Raw genomic sequence first — 20,218 nt, forward strand, 5'->3', positions numbered from 1 at the left:
TGAGGAGGAAGGTTGGGTCATGGGCAGCTCTGTGCTTGTTTGACTCGCTTGCCAGTCAACAGTGTGAGACTTCTGAACCCTCCCCCCTGTGTGTGTATGAATGGCTCAGCAGCAGTTGAGCCCCCAGCTCTGTACTGTGATTCTTCTACCTCCTCGCCTTTGTGAATAAGAAAAATAAGTATGCTGTTTGTTGGGAGCCTTAGAACTCTGACCTATACACAGTGACTGGGTACAAAGGGTTCTCAGTACCTTGTGAGTACTTTTGTCTGTCATAGATCTGGTTCCGAATGCTGTCCTTCCCCTGAGGCTGTCTCATTTCACCTTGCCTTAAAAAGATGCTGCTGCTCCAGGAACTCCTTCCACTCCTTCAGCCAATAGCCTTTAAGATGCCAGCCTACTTGGGTGTGGTCTCTTTTGCTTTAAAAAGCAGCGGTAGCCAATTCATACAGTTTCTGTGTGGTTATTTTGGGTGTGAGCTAGCAAGCGGCCGGGACAAACAAGGGGCCCCCTCCTCATGTAACAAGATGCATGTTGCTTCCTCACATTAGTGAGCAGCTATTATATGCTGGGCTGTGACCTAGGCATTGCAGATTTAGAGGTTAATAAAGGCTCACTGGTGTCTTGCCAATCTCTGACTTCAGCACAGGCAATTAAACTTGAGCCTCATGAGACAGAATGGCTATGGGCACAGCACCAATTAGCAGCCACGTCCCAGTTCTGTGAATTAACTGGGCTGTGACTAGATTATCTCTCTGAGCCTCAGTTTCCCAGTCTGCAAGTTCAGGAAAGAGCAGTCACCTCGAGCATTTGTTGTAAGGACCCACACGGCAAATATAGTCTCCTGGTATGTGCTTGTCACTCAGCAAGCATTCGTTATGTTTATTGTAGCGGGGGTTTATATACAGTAAGTAAACAAATAGACATATTACTGAATGATAACTGAATGAATATCTCACTCACCCAAGTCCAGCTGTCAACCATCTTCTCTCCGCAGCGGAAACTCTGCTGTTTTTCTGAATTACTGGGCGTTCCGGATCCTGGGGAAGTGACCTTGGCTTTTGCTGCAGTTTGCTTGCTTTGGAATACCGCTCCCAGAGCACCATGACCCAGTCTGTGGCTAACACATCTGGCTGCAGGTGCTCCTGGAGTTTGTAAACAGGGATTGCCAGGCTCTTCCCTGAAGCTCACAGTTTCTCAGAAACTGTTTGGGTTCCTGTTCGGTTGCCTCTCTTTCTGAAAGGCTTCCACAAGCCCCACCGCCCTTCTGGCAAACCCTTCTAGCAGGGGTTCCACTTTCGCTTTCCCTAAACACCCCCAAGGGGAGATTTCTCCGCAGTAAGGGCATTCTCCTGTTTCCTTTGGTCAAAACCTAAGGCTTCAGAGTTTTTAGGACATATCGAGCTTTACACAGATGCTCCTCACGAGCACAAGCTTCCCAACTGCTTCAGTAATCTGAAGTCTGCTGCCTGTGGCTTCCAGCCTATATGGGGCACGCTTTCCATACTATCCCATCTCTTATCCACAGTGGTACTTCCCTTCAGGCAGAAAAGATTTAGAAGCACTTCCTACATTAGCCGCAGCCTGCCATTATAATTGTTCTGTTGTATCTGTAGTTGATAACCTCTCACTGCGCCTAATTTGAAAGCTAAACTTCATCATGGGTGTTTATGTGTGGGAAAACCCTTGCATGACCAGGCTTCCATACACTTGTAGGTGTTGTAGCATCTCAGGATGTGTCCCCTACCAAAAAGGGGAGGTTTCGGTATACTCTCTGTTCCTCCCAACATCCCTATATGGTGGGCACGATCCCAAGCCAACAGAAGTGGGGACTTGCATTCAGGATGATGGGAAACCTAGAGTTGAGAGGTTTAAAGAGAAAACCCCACACCTTTGACCTTTATTAACAAAGTCAGGAATGACTGCAGATGGAAGCCCCCAAGGGAAACTCAGCACAGCTATTTAGGTCACGTGGCTTCCTACAAACTACCAGGTTACTTGTGTGTATTTGTCTCTCCTACCCGGCCACTCCTCCTCAAGGATTGTGTCGGTGACTCACTTCATCCGGATCATTTGCCCCGGTGCACGGTTTGAGCTGAGGGAGGAGAGATCAGCAGTGATGAGGGGAGTCTGAGAAGCCCACACCAATCCAGAAAGCTGAGGATTGATGGAGGGTAACTATGGGTACCAGGTCATGGAGTTGGCTTACAGGTCACCAAGGAGTTGGATTGAACCCTGGTTGTAAGAGGAAGTCACTAAAGGTTTCTGCGAAGAGCTCTTGTGTGGTATAAAAAGAGAATTCTACAGTGGGGTGAGAGCTATTTGGAAGACAGTAGGAAGAAGCCAAAATGGCTGAGCTGAGCGCTATTGCAGCCCAGGCCAGAGTTTGGGGAGACTCACAGGCCTGCAGTTCTCAAACTGGAGCAGGGGTGGGTCGAGCTGTCTTACCTCACTGCTAGTGTTAACCCCATCAGTGGCTCTGGGCAAGGACTGAGGGTATGTTTCTATCGAAGTTGGTACCAATAGTCTTCCAGCACCACTGGACTGGAAAGGGTGGGGCCGGAGAGGATGAGCAGGACATAGATTTGTCCTCTGGAAGATCTCTGTGCATGGAGGAAGCAGGTGATGGTGTAGTTCAAAAGCAGCAGATGTGTGTCTGCTGCAGGACATCTCCCCAGTGGAGGTGGAGGAGATGCTCGCCAGAAGCTTCTAGAAGAGGAAATGGCAGGTGAGCATCTAAGGGACGGCCTGGGGAAAGGTAGTAGAAGATAAAGCAGAGGGCATAGCCCAGAGCCTGAAAACAACAACATGTCTAAGTAATTGGAGCCGAGATCCCAAATGAAGAGTCTGATAAAATTCAGAGAGGCTGGTGAACGTCACTGTGTGTGCCTGATAGCTGACCACACACTTTACACATTCCTAAATCCTTCCTGTAGCGTCCCTGACAGAGAATGTCACTGTTGGGCTCATTTTTTCGCTAGGTTACTGGGGTCAAGTCACAAAGTAGCATTTGATCCTTTTTACCTGGTTTGAATCTAGCCTGCTGGGCAGTGCAGGTCAGCTGAGCCACACAAGAGAGTCAACCGGTATCTGTCGCCTAGATCCAGAGTTCCCGGTGAGTCTCAGCACTAGAGATCGAGGACACAAAGGCGCCATTCTGGTGAACTATGTGTGTGGACAGGGACAGCATGGGGATGTGGGCTCCTGGGAGGCAGGTTAGGGTCATTTCTTCCAGATTTTTCTTTCAGTACAGAGATGAGCTGTGAAATCAAAGGCCAGCCAGTGAAGTCTTGTCAGTGAAGGCACAGGGACCAGAAGCACAAATTAAACTCCCCATACCAGCCTCTTGCCCTAGGCTGGCCTTGGTGTAGTCTGCCTTGGTCACTTCCTGTGATTCTAAGGTCTTCGGATTCTCTGATTTTACTGGCGAGTGGCTCTCCACTGTCCCTTGGGTACCTGTGATCTTAGGCTGAGCCACCCGCATAGTTTGTAAGCATTTGACTCCCTGCCTTGATTTCCATCTTCATCTCTAACACAGAAGAGCGTCTTCAAAGATTCCCCAAACACTTTTCCTATTCTGAGCCTCGGTGTTCTGTGCAGTCTTCTAAAACCTCCAGATTCTGCTGTGGCTATGGCTCCTCAGCTTCCAACTCCTTTCAACAGTGGCTGACACATTTTATTTCTTCCTGGGGCTAAAGCACTGATCTAAGTACTTCGAATCTTCAGAATTGCTACTGGGACTCCTCTTGTATGGATGAAAACACAAGAAACACACGGAGAAGTCACACGCACAATGTAAGGCTATGCAGCTAACATGTTCTGGATCCAAGGGTCAGACCCTAGCAAACTACTCTAGGATCCCTGATGCTTGACCCAGGAAACAGATGCTGAAGGATTAAAGGTGCATGGAGAACATAGGGACATCGAGCAAAGTCCTAACAACAGAGGGCTTACTGCTCCTTGAGGCATTTTCTCTTCTTGTTCCTATTCTGCAGGTTGTGCAATGCCTCGTGACATCCTACCACCCGTGGAGAACTAACAAGAAAGCATCTAAAGACTGTGCAAAGAATTGCAGACTTAGCAGACGAGTATATGGGCTGCCTGGCTGAATTTGGAATTTTAGATGGGAACAACAACAACAAAATTTAACTATCACTATGTCTGTAACTATGAAACATTAGGCTGTGTGTGTGTGTGTGTGTGTGTATGAAAACAGTTTCACTGCTCATTTGAACTTCAGGTTTACCTGGATATCTTCTCTTTTATCTGGAAAACCCAGTTCTAGAGTAGTGGGTTTCCCTCCAGAATACTCATGGGTGTTGCTTTGTCTAAGTAGTACAGAAATTGACATAGAAAGCATGCCAGAATCAGTTCTAAAAACATAAGGATAAGCAGGCCTGGTGATGTAGACCTAGGATTCTTGCTGCTTAGCAGATTGAGGCAGGAGCACAGCAAGTGCAAGACCTGCTTAGGGAACAGACTGAATTCCAACCAGCCTGAATAACGTTTAACCCTTTCTTAAAATTAAAAACTAAAAGGAGGGCTGGAGGTCAAGCTTTAGTAGCAGAGCTGCTTCACACGTGAAAGGCGCTAGGCTCAGTTTCCAGCACAGACACAAGCACAGCACACGGTGGGCCCTACTCCTTCAATGTCTCCCCTGGGAAACCTGAAAAAGGCTCTCTGGCTTGGAGCAGAACTCCCTGGGATGACATGCATAGGCCTGCCCATGGGTAGTGTGTTCCAGGTTCCGTTTCTAAAGGTCCTCACCCTGTCTCCTACTGTCACCTCCTTCCTTCTTCTCTTCTTAGTTATCTCCTGTACTAACTGGAAAAAAAAATTTACAAACCAAAAACCACTTACGGATGTGGCCCTCCCCTTCCTCCTTGACATCTCACAAACCGTGTCTGAGTAGATGGCTTGCTTGCTTTTCCTCATGGCGCAGGTGACAGGGATCTAGAAGAATAAAGGCCCTCAGAGGACTGTGATCTCAACAAGACATGTTACAAATTCCCCAAACCTCCACTAGGACAGTTCTGAAATCAAAATAGTACACACACTTGTGCTAAAGCTTGCTTTATTCATGACTAGTATCCCAGCAGACCAAAGTGTCCTCTGTTCCTCATGACCTGACTTCAGCCATGTTCCCCCTGTGCCCTGTGTTCAGAGGTTTCCACCAGTAGAGCATTTCTGAGTTCTTTAGCAAACTGACTTCTCACATGCTGCTCTGTTTTCACCAGTTACCAAGATGTCCCAGGACAGATCACATTTACATGAAGTGTGTTTGGGTGAGTATACCTTGCCTGCTGGGCAACCACACTGAGTAGCAGAGAAACACACATAGGATGTAAATCAGCATCCCAAAGAACAAGAGGATGCTTTCTTGGGCATCCAGATTGCAACGCAGGGGACCTTAAAGAGGACCTGTCATGTGCACAGGACCTGGAACCAAGGCATCAAAACAGCATGTGTTCTATTTTCAGCCACTGGCTTCCATACCACAGATTCTGTATCCTTAAGTGTCTTAGTTAGGGTTTCTATTGCTGTGAAGACACCATGACCACAGCAATTCTTACAAAGAAAACATTCAACTGGGGTGACTGATTTACATTTTCAGATGTTCAGTCCATTATCATCATGGCAGGGAGCATGGCAGCTGGAAGTATGATGGTGTGCAGGCAGACACAGTGCTGGAGAAGTTGCTGAGAATCCTATATCTTGCAGGCAACAGAAAGTCAACTGAGACACTGAGCGGTATCCTGAGCATAGGAAACCTCAAAACCTGCCCCCACAGAGACACACTTTCTCCAACAAGGCCATACCTACTCCAGTAAAGCCATACCTCATAATAGTGCCACTGCCTATGAGATTATGGGGTCAATTACATTCAAACTAACACACTAAGACTTAACACAGAGGCTATGACAAAGTATACACCCCCCTTCCACTTATGTCTTGGTCATCATTCACTTAATATTATGTTCTCACACATGGTGTGGGAAGTCCTTCTGTATATGTGTTGTTTGCGGTGGGGGGGGACTAAACTGAATGCTGGGAGAAAGAAGGCTGATTCAGAGAGACACCATGTAGCCGCTGCCACCAAAAGAGATAGACACCGGGCAACTTTACTGGTAAACCACGAACCTTGTGGTAAAACATAAAATAATGAAATTGTGTTAATTTAAGATACAAGAGCTAGATAACAATACCCTTAAACTATTGGCCAAGCAATGTTTTAAATAATATAGTTTCTGTGTGATTATTTCAGGTCTGGGAAACCAGGAAACAAACAACAGCATCCAATAACACATACACATGTGCACGCATAGTCCCACACACTGAATACAGAGTGCAAATGAGCATGTGTGCGTGCACACAAACATACACACACCTACTAGCTGTTGGAAAAAGCAGAATGTGTCATTAGAATATTGGAATTGGATAACAAACAAATAAAAAGTGAAGATGCATGCCAGTTGTTAGTATATCATGAAGAAAACAGCATTTCAGGCATAGAGATGGAGGCTGGGAAGATAACCCAGTAAAGTGCTTGCACTGTGAGTGTGGAGATCTGATTTCAAACCCAATCGCCCATGCTTAAAAAGCCAGGCACAGTGGTACAGAGTTATAATGCCAGCACTAGAAAAGCAGAGACAGGAGAATCCCTGGGGTTCTGTGGCCAGGCAGCGTAACACACTTGAGGAGTTTATGTCAGTGGGAGACATTGTTTCAAACAACAAGTGAACCTCGGGGCAGCACATAGATGAAGAGAAATGGGTTAATTTCAGTTAAAAGAGCTAACTAAAAATAAGCCTAGGCTATTGGACAAGCTTTCATAGTTAATATAAGTTTTCATGTAGTGATTTGGGAGCTGACTAGTGGGACAGAGAAAGACTGGTTACAAAGGACAGGCAGTATCTGAGCAGCACACAAGAAACTGTCCTATGGCTTCTACATGTACTCACACACATGGGCATGCATACTCCCAGACCCTATATAAAAACACACGTGCACATGCGCGCGTGCGCGCACACACACACACACACACACACACACACACACACAGAGGTACAGGGAGATAACACAATTGGTAAAGTGCTTGCCATTCAAGTACGAGGACTTGAGTTTGGATCCCTAGAAGTCATATTTAAAAAAAAAAGTCAGGTGTGGTTATATGTACCTGTAACCCCATTACTGAGGAGGCAATGACAGGAGGATCCCTGGAGCTTGCTAGCTAAATATTCTAATTAACTCAGTAGACTCCACACTTGATAAGAGAGCTTGTCTCATAAAATGAGAAGCAGAATGATTGAGGAAGGCACCTGATATCAACCTCTGGCCTCCACATGCCTGTGCAAATATAAACACATTTGTATAAACACACAAACTTGTTGCGGTGCTTTGAATAAGAATGGCCACCATAGGTTCACATATGTCAGTGCCTAGTTTAGTCATCAGGGAGTGGCATCATTTGAAAGGTATTAGAAGGTGTGCCTTGTTGGAGGAAGGATGTCACTAGGGATCTTTTGAGTCTTCAAGAGTCCATGTGATAATCTCTCTCTCTCTCTCTCTCTCTCTCTCTCTCTCTCTCTCTCTCTTTCTCTCTCTCTCTGTCTGTCTGCAGATCATGCTCCGGCATCTGCCTACATGCTTTCACGTTTCCTGCCATGAAGATAATGGAATAAACTCCCCCACGTTTCAATTAACTACTTTCTCTTATCATAGTTACTTTGCTCATCATGGTGTCGCTTCACAGCGATGGAGCAGGGACTAAAACACGTGTGCACACACATGCAAAGTGGAGACAGAGATATGAGGATGTCCATCATGTAGGAAGTGATCCGGGGAGATGTCTCTGATTTCATAGTTTTATAAATGGGCAGAACCTTAAGGCAAATGACGAAGTAAGCCATACAGCTCCCTGTGGGGAGTATGTCCCAGGGTAGCAGAAGGGAAGGAAATGCCGAGACCAGCTGCAAAGCAAGAGTGTATAGAGGTGTGAGAGACAACGAAGAAGGTCTAGGAAATGGAGCAGGGGTTGGGGAGGAAGAGCAGCTGGAGAGAAGGTCCATGAAGATCCTGTGGGCACTCGAGCCAGTGGAATGGGCAATGTTTCAACTGACAGGGAAATCCAGTGGGGGATTTCATCAAGTTGATCGAGCGCTCTCTGAAGGCTATGTCTATACATTTGAGAGTGAATACGACGGTAGGAACAGGAGCTGTTCAAGGTCATTGCAACAGCTGTAGCACGAGATGATGGTGGCCATGACCAAGGTGGTGATGCTGAAAAATGTATAAGTCACTTAGGAGCTCTGCAGTTCCCCTTGGCCTAAAAAAAGAAGGAAGACTCTAGATTTCTGATATGGCTGCAAGCTGAGTCTTTATTTGTTTTTCTCTTTCATAATTTCATTGATATATATTTGACAAGCCTAAACTACATTTATGTAGTATATAACATTGTAATTTGACTGAACCAGATAGCTTGCTCTTGCCAGCCAGATGGATCAATTTTTTATGTTTTCTATAGGAGCTAAATAGTGAATTTATGTTTGCACCATTCAAGAGTAAGGGTTTCCTGTCTCCTTACCCTTGTCCATGCTTACCCTAGTACTCTGGAAGTATAGCAAGTGCTCTTTACTTTTCGCTGAGCCATTGCTCTAGCCTCCTTCCTTTTCTCATTTTGTGAAACAGATGTTTTCAATGCAGAGTTAAGCTTCCCGGTGATGTGGTGGACATTGATTATAGGACCTCCAGGCATGCTAGATAATTCAGGGAATGGAGAGGTGATGGATTCCAGGCATCTTTGGAATTCCCTAAGAAAGGAGACAGGTTATATTACAAAGATGTAACAAACCATTTGGAATAAAGGTTTTATACAAAACTGAGAAAATGTCATTTACAGGTAGCAGCTGAAACCACCCAGGTAAGTTAAGAATAGTCTTTCCCCATTCCTAAATTATGCAATTTTCCTGTGAGCTATATGTATCTTGATTAACAAAAGAAAGAAAAGATAAAGAATAATTGATCTAGAATACTATGTTAAGGGGAGGAAGGAAAAGGAATCTATTTCCTGGAGCTATATATATATTTTTAATGAAGTAGATCTACATTTGTTAATTAGGGAAAGAAAGACAACTTAGCCACTCGGGCACGAATCCCCCACACTGTCTGGGGTTTGAAATTTTCATTGGTGTGGGTCAGCTGGATCATCCAAACACATATAAGGTCTCTGGTAGTACATGTTTCTGTATGAAACATGAGCTTTCTCTGTGTAGCTGTGTGGTTTGTGGGTTCCTTGTGGAAGCTGTACACATGCTAAGTTTCATACAAAAGGTTTTTGTGCTTTAGAGTGTGTCTCTGTGTGTTTTGTCAGTTAGTGTTTGCTCTATCAACCCCAGGAACCCAAAATCAGCAGAGCTGGGCTCCTGTCTTAGCTCTCACTATCTCCTGGTGGCATCTCCAGGTTCATACAATCACTTAACTACCTGGAGTTGAAAGACCACGTGCACTGCTGACCTTCCTCTGTGTAAAGGACACCAGGACGCTGAGATCCTGGAAAGGAGGTCAGGACAGCCCGAGGAGTGGGATACCTAGAAATCCCACAGCATGAAGAAGGGCTGGCAAAACTAATATGCAGTCTACATGGGGGTGGCTGACCTGGGAAGGAAGTGATAATACCTTCAAAGAGTTGACTTGATCCCAACCCACACTGTTGCTGAGCCAGAGATAGATTTTTTAACTCACTATTCACAGAAAAAAAAAAAGCAACAACAAAATCCAAAACAATTCTGACAGTATTTGCCACTCAACAGGGAAATGAACGGCCTTAGAAAGAGTTCCCATTCTTGGGAAGACAGATAGAGTTCAAGGAGCAGAGCTGAGATTGAACTCCATCTTCCTAAATCTCCTCTCAGTTTACAGATGCCCTTGGGTGATGAGTGCCAGGATCGAGCCCAGCTCTATGGACTTCCGTACACCTGTGACTGATCGTGAAAACACTCGTCAATGAACAGCACATGAATACACTGTTATGCACAAAACCATACTGCATGGACCCTCACTGTCATTTTCACGATCATCTCACCATACTTCTATGCTACTCTAGTTTTAACATAAGGAACAAAATTGCACGGACTTTTTCTAAATGGCTATTAAACCTCCGGTTCCTTTTCTACCAAGATGCACACTGTCATTTTGACTTAAGATAATCCCAACGCTTCTGAGAAATTTACAGCGAGGCAAATACCTATCATTCCTCAGGCTTCCTGGACCATGTGGTGACTGCCTTCAGCCAGGCACTGCGAGGCACCCTTGCCCTAGAAGGTGCCTTCTCCTGGTGTGGCCCCAGGTCAAGGCCAATCAATTTGGCTTTGAGGGAAGGAATGTGAAGCAAGCCTCTTCAGGAAGGTCCAGATGTTCTGCTGCGCTTTCATGACGGCTTCTGCTATATGACATATGAGCCCTTGAGAGTCAGGCCAGGCGTTGTCAGGAAAGGCAATCACTGATGGTCAGGCCCCCTGGAGGACAAGGGAGATGCAGATGAAGTAACAGAGGAACGAGTTGTCACAGAAACCAGGGACTAGAAGGTGGTTTTCAAGCCAGGGAACCTGATACTCACACAGCTTGACCTCTTCACTTTTATAGACAAGGCAGTGACTTTCCAGAAGCGAAGTCCAAGGTCAGCTCTGCAACAGTCAAAGCTGTACTCACGTGACCCAGAACGTTATTTCCCTCTGGATTTATACCTGCAGATTCTTGTTTAGCTCATCATGTCTTAACCCTGAACGCACTATACCATCCAGGCTGCAGAGCGTCCACCGCACTCGAATGCCTTCAGAGGGATTGACGAATTTTAAATATTTGCACGCACCCTGCTTCCCACCGCAACCAAGGTCACACGATGAAATCTTAAATTCCAAGGTGATGGTATTAGAAAGCGAATGGGCCTTTGGGAGATGAGGGTGGAGGCTTTGTGAGTAGAATTAGGGCCTGTGTCGATTTTTGCTACTGTAAAATCTATTATAGACTGGATTGCCTCTAAGTAATAGAAATGTCAAGCTAGTGTGGAGTGTTAATGAGAATTGGTTTCTGCTTCTAAGATGGTTCCTTCTTGCTGGATGGTGCCCTCTTCAAAGGATGGATGCTACGTCATCCTATGGTAAAAAGGCTGAAAGTAGCCCAAGTACATAACGAAACTTCTTTCCTCAGGGTCAGAATCTCCTTTGCAAGGGAGGAGTTCTGTGACCCTGTGACTTCCTAAAGGCCAGGCCTGGTATTATTACTGCATTGGAGGCCAAGTTCTAACCGGGGTGAAACACAAACACTTGAGCCACAGCCATGCGCTTATTTTAGAAGGCCCCGGAACCTCCTTCCTCGCCCCTCCCCTGGGTGGCGAAATGGCAAGAAGCCATCATTTTTGAGGAAACCGGTTCTTACCAGGCATTGAATCTGCCTGCACCTTCATCTTAGGCTTCCCGGCTTCCAGAACGTTGAGAGATAAGTTGTTATTGTCTGTAAGTCCCCTGGTTTATGGCACTTTGTGCTAGCTAAGCTGGACCAGACTAAAGAAGAGATTCCATCCATGGAAGGTGTTGAATTTCTTAACAGGGCAGGGGGCCATACCCCCAATGGGACAAAGAAGAGCACCTGTCTACAAGCAACCAAGGGGAATTCCGCCACCTAGTGACAGTTCACTGTGGGCAACTATCCAACCGGGTAATCAGAGTCTCCCTTGAGAATTCAAATCAACAAAGAGGTGCAGTGTTACACAAAGTTCAGAAACAATTTATTTATTTTTTTCAAACAAGATTGCACTCTATGGCCCAGGCTGGTCTAGAACTCAGAGATTCCTTCTGTCTTTGCTTCCCAAGAGCTGGTATTAAAGGTGTGCCAACACACGGGGTCAGGCTCAAAAGTTTGAATCATCAAGAAAGGATAAGATTCTTCAGATGTTAATTAAGTAACCTTACTGTTCCTTAATTCTTGTTTCTGTGCTTTCCTGTAATGGAGAGCTAGAGAAAAATAGACACAGAGACAGACAGGCAGGCAGGCAGGCAGGCAGGCAGACAGACAGACAGAAACAGAAAAGCAGCCCCAACCCTACTTTTCAGTATAAATAATTCAAGCAATTCTTATACCATTTATTGTTTAAATTCCAGCCAATCACTGCAGGAGTCACTTGATTTCTCCTTTCTTTATTTAACATTGATTAAAAAAAAAAACTCCATTTAGTCAAGGTCCAAAGACAGTTAACTCTTATTCCTCAGTCTCAGTCTTAGCAGGGAAGTGGGGGGGGGGCACTATTACTACTTGATAATGATTATGATGAAGAGAGCAACAGAGAGTGTTGGGGCAGCAAACACACACACACACACACACACACACACACACTCACACACACAAAACCCATCTGGGGAAGTGGATCTGAGAGCAGGGAGGGGCAGTGGGAGAAGAGCTGCCCGAATGAGTAGGATTCCAGCAAAGGAAGAGCAGGGCCAGGCATGCCAGGTTCCATCGAGGGCACTGCGCTAAGGATGGGTATGAGTACATGGGGAAACTGCAGTTTGACAGTCATAGGACTGTTAAGACAGCAGGGCATAGCAAGAAGGAGGCTGACCCTTATCAACAAAGATAATAACTCAGGTTTCATGTTCCGGCCAAGTCTCACCAGCAGTCAAGGCCAGAAACTCTGTCCCAAAACAAGTTTCACTGAGCCTGTGGACTAGAATTTTCCAGAATTCTTAATTTAAATGACATTAGTCAGCCAAGCTCTAAGTCCATCAAGGTCCCTACCACACCCCTTGCCCGTGTTCTCTTACGGAATGCATTTCCTTCTGCCCCTCCTGGGTGTGGTCTTTGCTCTCAGAAGGGTTGTTGGCTTTCTATGGGTAAGGGGATGATGGGACCCCTGCTTTACATGGGTTATCTCAGGAGATATGGAAGGGGAGGTTCGGAAGGATGCTCTCGAGGGAGAGAAATCCCTTAGAAGGACACTGTAAAAGACCAGCCAAGAGATGTCAACCACCTGTAGCTCTGCCCCAAAGGACATAGTACATGTAGAGGAGTGGGATGCACCACTTCTTGCTATTCCAACAACTGTGGAGCCTTTATCACCATTCATACTTCGAAGGCACAAAAAGGTTCAATTATCTCTACAAAGCGTTGACCTGAAATTCAGACTCCAGGTTACATGATGTAAATTTCACCCAAATGCACTCTCTTGTGTTGAGATTTTTGTGGCGTCCACACAGCCCAGGGGCCACAAATATAGTGTGATGGAGAAGGGTAGCTCAGCTGAAGCTTTGGATGGACTTTGGGATCCAGGAAAAACCACTGAAGCACACGGCTCACTGATCTGTGTGCTTGAAGCTGGTAGATTTCATGGGGGGTGTCTGCGTCTATTTGGACTGCAATAGCAGTATACTGTAGACTGGATGGCTCATAAAAAATAGATGCTTATTCCTCACAGATCTGGAAAAGTCTTTGGCAAGATACAGTGTCCCATGAAGACATGTTACCCCTGTGCCCATATGGTTAAAAAAAAGTGATTATTCCTCTAGGGTTTCCTTAATAATGACACTTATTACCCTGTTCAGGGGCCTCTACCCTGACCCAGTCACCTCCTAAAGCCCCACCTTCTAATATCATCACACAGGGAATGCAATTTTAACATATGAATTGGGGGTGGGGCACAAACATTCATACCACAGCACCTGGCAAAACCTCTCTACATTTTCCCTTCAGAAAATAAGGTGAAAGTAATACAAGGAGAAAAGCTTGGTTTGTATAATAAAACACATCCACCAAAGCAGGTGTCATAATTTGGTTTACAGAATCACTGGGTTCGAATAGGATCAGAGGATCCTTCACGGCCATAGAAGCCTAGACTGGGAGCCTCTATCTCCATCTCTCCCCAGTTCTGAGGAGAATTTAGAAACTACCCCTGGCCCTGAGCAGCACCCTCAGAAACTGAAATGCTCCCCCTAAGAGAGAGCTTCTCAAAGTGCAGTTCCAAGAAGATAGCATGAGCATTGTTAGAAGCAAACAAAGAATAATCTCAGTATCATACAAAGAACCACATAACAGAGAAAGTAGCTCAGGAGGTAAGTCACCTTATAAAGGCTAGCTAGCAAGCACACTGGCCAACATGGCTCCTATCCTTTTTCCGTGACATCTGTGACAGCATTTCACCCCATCAGTGGGAGCTAGACTTCACAATCTGATGCAATTGGCTGATTTTTGCAAAGGGAAATGTGAAGGTTCAGGAAACATGAGTCCTTGCTGACCATACTGCCTTCAATGTCTAAAACAAAAGGTCAAGGAGGGCTCTTACAACAGATCACTTGGGCACCTGCAATGCTGGATTCTCAGGCCCCTCCTTAGACCCCTTGAACTGGAAACTCAGAGGTTTGGGTCTAGTTCTCAGCTTCCCCTAGCCTGCAATCAGATTCTGACACTAAAGACTGAAACCATTGCTCCAAAGGGCAGCAGCACACCAGAAATGTTCTGTTGAATTCGTGAGTCTCTCCTGTATTCTGAATTTCATCCAAGTGAGAAAATTTCACAAAGTCATACAGAGCTCTAGATGCTTTTGGTCACAGTGGACATGAGCAGACAGCCTGTTGGGAGGTTAGAATTCAAATTTCACATAGTTTTTGAAATTTTTATTTTATTTCTTGCTCTGATCTTAACTGTGATGACAGCTCCTTTGGGAAGCCTCTCCTGACCATCTTGGAGCTGTGTCACATGTTCCTGATCATCACCCCAGTGTCTGCCACTGTTTGGTCACATACTCCCCACTCTGGAGCCAGATGAATAGAGATATTGACCTTCTTGTTTATCCTTGCGTTTCCAGAGTGTAGTAGTAAGGCATTCGGTAAATTTATACTCGATTGAACACTTAGCTCACCTTTGCTGGGAAAGCCCATTATGGTAGCCCTTGGCCTGAGCTGATGCTCCTCTTGCTTTTGCTTGGTGCCTTGTTCTATTCCCTTTAGTCCAGCTGTAGCTGCTAGGCCATTAGAGATGCTTGGTCACTGTCTCCCTAATACTCAGTCTATGCTGAACTCTAAGTTGGTCTCCAGCATCCCACCTCATTATAGTCAACGCTATAGTCACTATCATCCCATAATCCTACCCCAGAATTCAAGATCTACTATGAGGGAGTGGTCCACCATGCTCTATTGTACCCTCACTACACAAGAGGCCTCAGTGAATGACTTTTTACTGACTTACTTATTCAATATTCAAACATCAGCTGTAAGGTCATTGAGGAGATGAAGAAAAACCAACCCCAAAAGGAGTGACTTGCCTGGGTTATACAGCAAGTGGGTAGCCGGGCAATAGCTGGGATCTATGGCATCAGACCTTCACCAGACCACTTTATACCTCTGTTGTCTCTTCACTGAACTAAAATGTTTGGTCTTTTTGTCCTGTAAGTAATTGAAGCCATTGAATCTCTGATGCTTCGGGGAAGTGGTAAGATGTTTTCTATTACACCGAAGGTAAGTGCCTCCTCCCTCTTGCCACATTGACTTGCCCGATTTCAAAGGCATCTGCTTTCCCAGAAGAGGGTCACAAAGTCACCGCTGCACCCCATAAATCCTTCCTGGGCTTTTCCTCACAGCTGTGCCACTTGACAGCTCTGAATCTGCATCACAGTGGAGATGCCAGGAAAGCTGTCCCAGCACGTCATGTACACAGCCAATGATGGCCCGTGGCTGCAGGAGTGGACCTGAACCACGGGAGGCCTGTCCACCCTGCCTAGCTGACCTTGACAAAGAGCTGATGCGCCCCTTGATTTACGCCTGTGGGTTAAATACAACTCCCCATCCACTCTTGCTCAATCATTGCAGAGCATCATAAACTAGAGAGAAAAGTCGTTTATTGGTTGTTACTTTGAGTCAAAAGGAAAACACAATGTTCACGGAAACATTTTAATAATGTCAATAAATAAATAAATAAGGTAGGAGAATTGGCTGAGCCACTAGCTGGCACCTTTCAGAAGAAGGGCATCTTTCATAAGAGGAGTTATTATATTAAGACAAAAGGAGACAAAATTGAGTTTTTATAATGAATTAATTTGAAAATTAAGTTACAACATATAAGTATCCCATGAACTTCTTTTCTTTTAGAAAAGAATCTTTGACCAGGTGGATGAATGAATAGGTGTGTAGAAGAATCACAGAAAGACATGTAGGAATATATGTATAAGGGATAGAAAAGACACAAGAGAACCGAAAAGACTTACACTGATATACCAACAGTAGCCATCTTTGGATGGGATGCTTCATTTTAAAAGTTCCTTGCCTTTATTTTCTTCTTATTTAATAATAAATGTGATGCTTTTTTTAACAAATAGTTCTTAATACCATTCAACCTAATACTCAGACCAAAATATGATCTTTTAACCATGACTCTTCTTCATATTTTCATATCCTCTTGATTCATCCAAAATGGATGTTCTTACAGACATTCAGTCATCGATCCGCCCTCCACCCACCCACTCACACACCTCTCCACCCATCCTCCACTCTACTCACTCACATGTCCATCCCCCTAGCCTTCAATCTTCCTCTCATCGACAGGTTCCTATATTCATTGAGGAGGCAGAACCTGTATGGACTTCGTGCTATGCCTAAGCAATGCCCCATGGTCTTTTGTAGTCACGTCATGTTCAGTTATGACAAGTGATAGTCATTTTATTGTTGCTGTGATTTGCTAAGTTTTCTGAGTCCTTGACTTTATATGTCTCCATGCTTCCTTTGCTCGTGTTAGTTTCTATTCATGCTTCAGACCTTCTTCTGCACAGCTAGCCCTTCTCTCTTGCTCCTTACCTACTCCCTCCTACATCATGACATATGTTGTAAATGACTTGATTTGAAACTTCAATGAGTATCGGTTTGTCTCCTGATTTGATTGGGTACTAACTGATACGAGGACTATATCTTCCAGCTCTGAAGAACTTACTAGTTGAAAGCTAATCTGTTTCTCACACAGATATGTTGTTCCTGTGCCCGATGAGAGAGTTGGCTAGCAAACTTGTTGCCATTCATTGATCAAGAGGCATTCACTAAGCATTTACTATATGGCAAAATGAGCAATTAAGAAAATAGTTTCTCCCTCTAGGGAAGTGATTCTCAATGATGTGACCTTCCTATTGAGGTGATCCTTCAATACAATTTCTCATGTTCTGGTGATCCCCAACTATAAAATTATTTCATTGCTACTTCATAACTATCATTTTGCCACTATTATGAATTGTAATATAAATATCTAATATAGAGGAAATCTGATATGTGACCCCTGAAAGGCGTTGAGACCCCCCCCCCCGCCATGGGTTGAGAATCACTGCTTTGGGGAATCAGTTTGTACAGATGGAGACACATGTAAAGGAAATGTATAGTAGCTGTCAAAGCAAACTCTGCCCTATCACAGACTAGATTAGGCTCTTTCCAACCACACAAGCACACAGTCAGCTCTCTACCCAGTTCACATTGTCTGGAACATAGCGTTTACTCAGTAGATATCTGTTAGTGACAGCTATCCTAGTAGCTATGCTGATGAAATCCTTATAGCTGACAGCAATTTTAACATGGATTTTAATAAGAATTTGCTCATTCTCACAACACTATGTAACAGTTTATTCCCATTTTATAAGTAGAAAAACTGAGTCTTAAGAAGCTGGAAGGCTAGGCCAGGATCACTCAGCAAGAAGGACTTAAACTGAGGCAGCTAGGCTATGGGATGCTGCATGTTTCTCTTGAATTAATCCACCAGTAATGATAGTCTGCCCACCGATGCCAGTAGCAATTCCCAACTAGAGGAGTTCAGTTGGAAGAAATGGTAAGCTGAATACCAGATGAGTCTATTCTTAGTGAGATTCTGAAACAGATGGGTATCCAAAGTACAGATTGTCCCAGAAGCATGGACAACCATGGGTGAGGGTGGAGAAGCAAGATAACCCAGGGCTTCCAGGCTTAGAGGAGCAAATGCAAGGGCACGGACATAGGCTGGAGCAAGTCTAAGCCAGCATCTGTGGTCAGGCTTCCTGTCTTCATTGGGCTTCTCAAGGACGAAGCCACATCGGAAGCATCTCCATTTTCCTAATCCCAAACAGCACCTGGAACTGGGCCCTCAGGGAAAGTGTGCAAAATCAGTAACATTGGCTTGTGTGTTTCCAAGAAAGACAGAAAATTGGATTTCTAGAAGACACTGGAAGGCTGAATTGAGAGATGACTCCAACTTGTAAGGAGTAGCCAAAGATGACCAAAAGGAAATGAATTAATGTCTTTACCAAGACACTCTGGCCTCAGGCCCCATCTCAAACCTGTTCTCCCAGTAACAGAATGCAAAAGCCCCCACCTCTGATTAAGGTGCTGTGGAGTTGCTAGGATATGAACATATTTACCCACAACCACAGACATTTGGATCAAGGACAGCCTCCTCACACGGGCCCGATCATGGGGCTGCAATCAACATGAGGTCCTCCAGGACTTGGAAATCAGCCAGAGGTAGATAATTGCCTCGAGGGTGCTACAGCTGAAGCTCTCCCCACATTTTGCTGTAATAAGCGCTTTCTGTTGTGGTTGTGGTTGTGAGGTTGATTTGCTTTGGCCCCTTTGGGGCTGTAAAATTCAGTTGTGATTTGCACCAACTTCTTTGAACTGAAGAAAACATGAAGGAAAAGAAAAGGATCAACTTTTCCCACTCCACAGTCTCCGAGTTCCCAGTCTGGATGTGCTTGGGGTCTCTCGAGATGTCCCCGGGAGGAAAATAGGGCATGGCAGGTGGGGAGCACTTTGGCTGAGAGTGATGGCTGGGACAGGTGCCATGCACCAGAAGATGGTTGCTTCTGCAGCGATCCAGAGAGATGGGGACTGCCTTTTATCAAACTGCAGGCCACAGAACTCACTCACTGCCTACATCAAAGCCACATACTTAGCTTCCAAGGCCTCAAGTGGAGAGGACTTGTAATCCCAGGGGCTTAGGAAGCTAAAGCAGGAGGATCACAAATTCAATATGTCTTTAAAAAAACAAATTTAGCTAAACTTGATGCCGAGGAGTAGCTTATCACAAGAGAGCCCAGTGGCCCCAGCTCCCAGGGTTTTAGACCTTATCTTCATTATTAAGTTCTCAAAATCAAGATTCTCTATAGGAGTCTATCCAATAAAGAGTTGTACCCTTGTCTTGGCGTCATAGTCACCAAGTACTTTTTCACACACACCCCATTTTGTGTAACTACAGGGGATGGACAGTGAATCACACAGTTGTTTCACCCCAAATTTCCATAGAGCTTGCAGTCCCGTAAGCTCCTCTTTGGCTGAAGTTACTGTTTCAGTGGACAAACTATTTTCGATTTAATTATTGGCAGCAAGGGTGACTCAATCTTCACACTTCTGAGACTCTATTTGAGGGCACTGATTACTCTCCTAACACCCAAATAATCGTCTTAGGCCACAACCTTTACTATGGCTGGAGACTTGGAGATTTGTTCAGTTTTTCACCCTGGTAACTTTGGTTGCATACCAGGCAAGACATACAACTCTGATGGTTACACTGGCGACTTCTATGGCTTAAACTATATATCCCATGGTTCATTGCTTCAGCTTTTCTCTGGTTCTCATGGGAAACTGGCAAGCTCTTTATTGAAGAGCTCAGGTGTCAATCACATGACTCTATCATTTGCATATATTGCTCTTTCCCAAAGCTTCTTGGGTCAGAGGCCCACAAGATCATCTCTAAAGGAATATTACAATCGGACTATCTCTGTCCTTGACTTTGACCGTGACATTGCAGGAAATCTAGCAGACAATCTGTTGCTGGAAGTCTGGAGGCCTTATCGGCCTTATCAGTAGTTTGTGTCTTTCTGCAAATCCAATTAGAGCACTTAAAATTGTTTTATTACGGAGCCCAGAGAGATGGTTCGGTGGTTAAGATCACTAGTTGTTCTTCTAGAGGACCCGAGTTCATTTCCCAGGCTAAGCTCAAATGATGGCTAACAATTCTCTGTAACTTGAGTTCCAAGGGATCTAATGCCCTTCTGCAGCCCCTGCAAGCACCAGGCATGAACATAATGCACAGATATACATGCAGACAAAACACCTATAGACATAAAAAAACCGAAAGTAGTAGCGTAAATTAGTTATATTTTCTAAACCCTAATTGTTTTGTATTTTGATTTTAACATATTGTGAAATAAAGTCTTGTGAATAAAAGCCGTGAC

General features: G+C 44.8%; 2 long non-coding RNA genes across 4 annotated transcripts in view; both read right to left on the bottom strand.

The window, feature by feature from the left end:
* The window catches only part of LOC146895095 (uncharacterized), a 75,590-nt gene extending 71,437 nt beyond the window's left edge, over positions 1-4,153 (bottom strand). The window contains exon 1 of the long non-coding RNA XR_015000720.2: positions 961-4,153. This is a non-coding gene — a long non-coding RNA (uncharacterized LOC146895095). The remainder of the gene's footprint in view (positions 1-960) is intronic.
* Positions 4,154-5,085: 932 nt separating this feature from the next.
* Positions 5,086-20,218, bottom strand: part of LOC125412371 (uncharacterized) — a 29,662-nt gene continuing 14,529 nt past the window's right edge. For 2 of the 3 annotated variants that reach the window (XR_015000847.2, XR_007235578.3), the window contains exons 2-3: positions 10,241-10,511; positions 8,346-8,807 (exon numbers count right to left, since the gene is read on the bottom strand). This is a non-coding gene — a long non-coding RNA (uncharacterized LOC125412371). Of the gene's footprint in view, positions 8,324-8,345; positions 8,808-10,240; positions 10,512-20,218 lie in introns of those variants that run through there. The other variant, XR_015737562.1, reaches the window with a different exon arrangement.

This window comes from Myodes glareolus, chromosome 3 (genome assembly GCF_982192425.1).
Source record: "Myodes glareolus chromosome 3, mMyoGla1.1, whole genome shotgun sequence".
Taxonomy (NCBI): Eukaryota; Metazoa; Chordata; class Mammalia; order Rodentia; family Cricetidae; genus Myodes; species Myodes glareolus.